This window comes from Echiichthys vipera (genome assembly GCF_963691815.1).
Source record: "Echiichthys vipera genome assembly, chromosome: 9".
Classification (NCBI taxonomy): domain Eukaryota; kingdom Metazoa; phylum Chordata; class Actinopteri; order Perciformes; family Trachinidae; genus Echiichthys; species Echiichthys vipera.
In genome coordinates, this window is record NC_139834.1 from 6,271,319 (window position 1) to 6,276,952 (window position 5,634).

The window sequence follows — 5,634 nt, forward strand, 5'->3', positions numbered from 1 at the left end:
TCTCCATCAAAACAAGATACTGGATGTGTTGTGTGCCATGATACATACGGCACGATGTTCACAAACCAGTCGACTACCTTTCCTGCACCCACACATACACCCACATTTGATTAAGGCCAACAAGCTCACACCTGCTGGTAGTTGCTGAAAGTCATTCTGAGAAACAGGAAATTACAGCGGGTACAAAGTGAAGTAGCAATAAGAGGCATGTGCAGCATATAGGGGGACTGTGTGCAGTAAAAAAAGATGAAATAACTCCTAGAGAAGGTATAAAATCTGAACGTGTTATTGTTACAATAAAACATCACACTGCGGTGCTCTAAAAAAACAGACAATCTGCCAATGCAGCAGCTTCAGGTTAATAAAACCCACCTTTATAACAAACCGGATGAAGTGTTATGATTTATTTCATCTAAAATGATGATTTCCCGTGAAGCCTCCCAATTACTTCCCTGGCAGGAGTGGACTGCAGAGAGAGAAGGAAGAATTATGTAAACGCAGGAACTTTGAACTCTGAAGGGAACTACAGAAATGATCTATGGAGCCGTGTGTGGCTGGTGCTGTTGCTGGTGCTGTTGCTGGTGCTGTTGGTGGTGGGCGGCAGCTGTATTTACCACCGGAGCCTGTTGTTTCCTCGGACTTAATGAGCATCAGGGGCCACTTCAGAGCTGATGTCACCGTTCAACTCAGAGCGAGAGTGGGATTTCACCAGCTGGTTATAATAGCATAGTAATAATAAGCCATTATAACAGTTTGTACAGCTCCCTGCACTTTTGTTTTGTCACTGTGAAACGTAAGAGCGCTCTGCATGAGGACTTTATTATTTGACATGTGAATATAATAGAATCGAGGCTGCAGTTGAGGCTCCAATAGTCAGGTCAGTTTCAATTATTATGCTTTTCAAATACAGTATAATTGCTGCATTTTCAAGTATTAACATTTCTGTCACTGCTGTGTTTCTGTCCTGTGTCACCTGCATTCCTACAGCAAAAGGGGAAGGCATAATTAAAATGATGCAGAGTAATGCAGTGGATTTAACCGAATATTCTCTTCCCTTTGTAATAATACATTGTAGGTGCATTTTTGTGCTAGTTGTCATTAGCTTTTCTCCCTTTATGATTTCTCTCTGTCAGTGTGCTCCTTGTTTGTTCACACTTGGAGCTACACTTTCTGATTTGGACCTCAGTTTAGAGCTGCATGCTTTGATTTTGCTGACTGAGCGTAGAATTCAAGGACACTGCAGGTAAAAACATCATGTTTTCCTCTGTTCAGATTTTACTTTCATAACATGGGGACTAAGAAAAAATGGGGACTAAGAAAAAATACACTTTGAGGTCTTTATTTTACCACACCATGTCTGTTTGTGCCTGTAGATTTTATAATGATCAGGTAATGACTCATTCGTATGTTTAAACTCAACATTTCAGAAAACTTGAAAGGTGATTCTTTATATCAGTAATTAACTGGAGAAGTTTTTGGTGATATCTTTACATTTTCTTGTTCCTCTATTCACCTGTAGAGTCTTGCAAAATGTATGAATGTTACAATCCATATCTTTGGAGCTCTTTTCTCAAAAGGATTTTCTCCACTTCAACAGCACTTACTTATTAGTTTCATTCCTATCTATATTCTAAAGGTTACAGAGGGGTTTGTTATATCATCATTTATCATTGACTGATTTATACAACATTTTATTCCTGAAAACATATTGAAAATGTACTTTTGAAATTCTGTTGCCAGTATTTTCTGATTTTATGGAGTGATAAAAAGAAATATCTTTAATAACCATTGACTCTCAACAAAATGAAACAAACGTTTTGAACCTGACTTTATCCAATGTTCACATTTCTGTTCTGGAAAATATGTATGAAAAAAATCTCTGGATAATGTCAGTAATCAACAGGGGAAGTTTCATGGTGATATCTATTAGATCAAAGTGTTTCTTGCCGGCTCCCTCACATGAAGGGTTTTAGAATCTGTACAACACACACAAGCTTTTATGAACTCCCTATCCATCCACACTCTTTGCACCCACTTTGCTCTGAAGATACAGAGGCTCTACAATGTTTGTCAAATCTGTTTTTCTGCCTTTGTCTGCTTTCGCCCTCATAAAAATTCCTTCCCATGATTCCTCCTGATCCAAAATACTGCGTGGCTCTGCTAAGGCAGACACAAAGACAATAATAAAGTGACAGTGCTTATACAGATCATGATTACATGATAGTCCACAGCCGTGCTGGAGGTGTGTCTATGATCACCCACAGGATATCACCCTTTCAAAGCTCCCCTCAACGACAGTGTATGTAATCATGTATACTCATACAAAACACTATCCAAAGAACAAAGCATTTTTTTTTAACTCAATAGTAGGCCTTTATATATGAGAAAAAAAAATCGTCTCCTTACTTTAGATGATACTTTATACCTTACTTTACTCTTACTCTCTCTCGCTCTCCCTCTCTCTCTCTATTTATATATATACATATATATATATATATATATATATATATATATATATATATATATATATATGCATGTCATATATATGCATGTCATGTATGTAGTTGTGTACTGTTGGAATTGGATCTCTGGGGGATTTGATTCCCTGCACCTCAAAGAAGACAAAGCGTGGTGTCTGTGTGTGTGTGTGTGTGTGTGTGTGAGTGTGTGTGTGTGTGTGTGTGTGTGTGTGGGTGTGTGTGTGTGTGTGTGTGTGTGTGTGTGTGTGTGTGTGTGTGTGAGTGTGTGTGTGTGTGTGTGTGTGTGTGTGTGTGTGTGTGTGTGTGTGTTTGTGTGTGTGTGTTGTAATTTTTTACCAATGTATTCACAAGCTGCACTGAATGGGTCGGCCTTTAACAGACTGATTATAATATGTATACTTTCATTATAACTGATAAGAGTTATGAGCTGTTACAGCTGTCTTTTAGAAAAGCTAAATAAAGCATACAGCTGTTTTGTGAAAGAAGCTTTTGTAACCCGCTGTCGTCTGCTTAGTGGCATTCAATTTGCAATGCTAAACTGAAACTAAAACAGTGGTAAACAAAAAAAAAAGATTCCTCTTCCTCCACAGAGGGAGCATGTCTGTTCTGCCACATTTTGTCTCTTGCTTCCAGCTGAGTGCTGCTGAAAAGAGAATCACACTCACAAGTTCTTGTCTCCCCCTGCAGGGCGTCAGCAGAGCTCTCGGCTCACACTGTTAGTTTCCTCTTGCTACACTAGCTGTCACTATAACACAGGGTAAGGACATACAGTCCTATACTCGTACATACAGTGTTTCCACGCATGCCTGGTTTTTCATCATTCATGTACAGATCATATGGAATGATCATCAGGCTGCTTCCTGCATTTTCCCCTCTGAGTTGAACTTCCCGGCCCGTGTTTCTCACGGGTCAAAGTGAAATTATGTTCAAAAGTTTTTAAATCATTTTTTATCGAAAAGAGACACAGCAGAGTAACAATAACATCATTCATCGCTCAGGTTGACATATTTAATTGCTGCCTCCTTTTGGATAATGTCTTAATGCATAATTCCTCCATCCATGCTCCACCTCGTGAGTTCAATAACCTACTTTAGCATTCAGAGGGGAATTTGCACACCTGAAGCTGCAGGAAACTGACTCATGTCTCTGAGAAAATGATGTGGAGTTTTTCAGAAGCGTCTGCAGATGGACAATGTCATCTTTATTCCTCACAAACAGCCTGTTATACTGTTGCTCAACGCTGACCCAGTCACTTTAAAAAAACATTTTTTCCTCCTTTTGCACCGTATCAAGTCACCGGTGGAATAAAAAGGTTGGTATGATGAGCAGTCTGGTTACAAGTGCAGTTGTGATTATTTAAAATCTGTATCAATGTGTACGGTTTAATTTATAGTTGAAAATTTGTTGCTAAGCAGTTGAGCTTGATGCCCTTTGCATCAGGATGAGCTCAGTCTTTTTTTCTGTTAAATAACACAAAGGGGAGCTGAATGAAATGCCAAGCTCATCATGTAATTCATTCTTGTCGGATTTCACACTGTAAATCTGTATGCGGTCCGAACTCATTACACCATCCAGTGCTAAAGGGCGCGTGAGTCATCGTGGCGAAGCCTATCTGTAAGAGTGGGCTGTAAGAGAGACGGCTCATGCAGCAAAGCCCACGTGCTGCTTTTTTTCACCCGTGGTGATGTCATAACCAGAGACTTCCTGAACACAAGGTTCATTCACAGAGCCCTCCTCCCGACACGGGGACCAAGCACCAAACAAGCTGTCTCCATAGCAACTGCAGCCTCCGGGCACGCCAGTCCCCTTCTGGTTGTTATTTGTTATTTGATGGGGGTTTGAAACTGTGTGCACTGTACACGGACATGTGTGCCTAATGTAAATAACACATAATTTTACTAAGTTTAACTTCTTTCAAATCTGAATATTTTTTATGTTACATTACATGAATTATAAACAAACATGTCGAGTCTTCCATAAGTGTGTCTGCTCAGGACAGGAGGGCAGCATTTGATGAGTCACTGTCTACTGTGGCTCTACTTATTTTAAATTTTCCTCTCATAACAAGGAGCATAGAGAGTGAAGAGACACCTCTGAGCTGTCTTTATACTGACTGAACTATCTGACATGTTCTGTGCTCAGGATCTGAAATGTGTGTTAAAGGGGGTCATATTCTGCTCATTTTCAGGTTCACACCTGTATTTTGGGTTTCTACTAGAACATGTTTACACGCTTTCATCATGTTCAAAAAAATACATTCTTTTTTTTTCCCCATCAGTCTGAATAAACCTGAGTTTACCCTCTCTATAAGACTCCCCCAGTCTGCTCTGATTGGTCAGCGTTCCTGTGTATTCCGTGTGTCTCTGCACCATCATTGCAGCCGGCAAACAGAGGACTGCAGGAACAGTCCTAGAGCCTGGAAATGGATAATCTTTGCCACTACTGGTTCCCTCGCCTTAATGTCGGAAGGTTAATTTAATGTTGTTGTTTTTTTGGTTAGTTGCCTAAAATAAGGTCTGTGGTTAACACAGGCTCAAGATTGTTTCATGTTTTCTTCTACGACATAAAATACATCCGTCAATACTTGTGACTTCTGAAACTTGCGCTTTATGTTACCGCAAATGCCATCACAAAATCAGTTGGAAGCCAGTGGTGGTGAAATTGTATTTTATGGCCTTTTTTCACATCTGGTGGTTGCTCCAAAAATTGTAAAAGTGGTGTTCATTTGTGACCACACAAAATATGTAAGTATTATGAAATGTTGTGTCTCCCACTGAGCTTATTTACCACATTAATCAAAAATCCCATTAGCTTTTTGTCAAGGGCCCCGGGGTGATGCTAACTATTGGGTTGTCCTGCAGAAATAAGTCGTCCCTGCAGCACTCTGACTGTAGCAGCACTTTCTACCTTTGTAGCATAGTTGTGACATCACAACCGTACAGAAGTGTCTGAATACAGGCTGTGTGCATTTCTCTGTAGAGTGAGCGTTTGATACTTTCACAATAGTAGACCTGTAAATGCATGTTAAATATTCATTCATTCATTCGTTCATTCATGGGAGTAACTGAAGAGAAATGATACATTAAAGCAAGGACAACCATGATTTTTATGGTTATGATTTATTGCTACTTTTAAGGATACAAAAATAGCATGA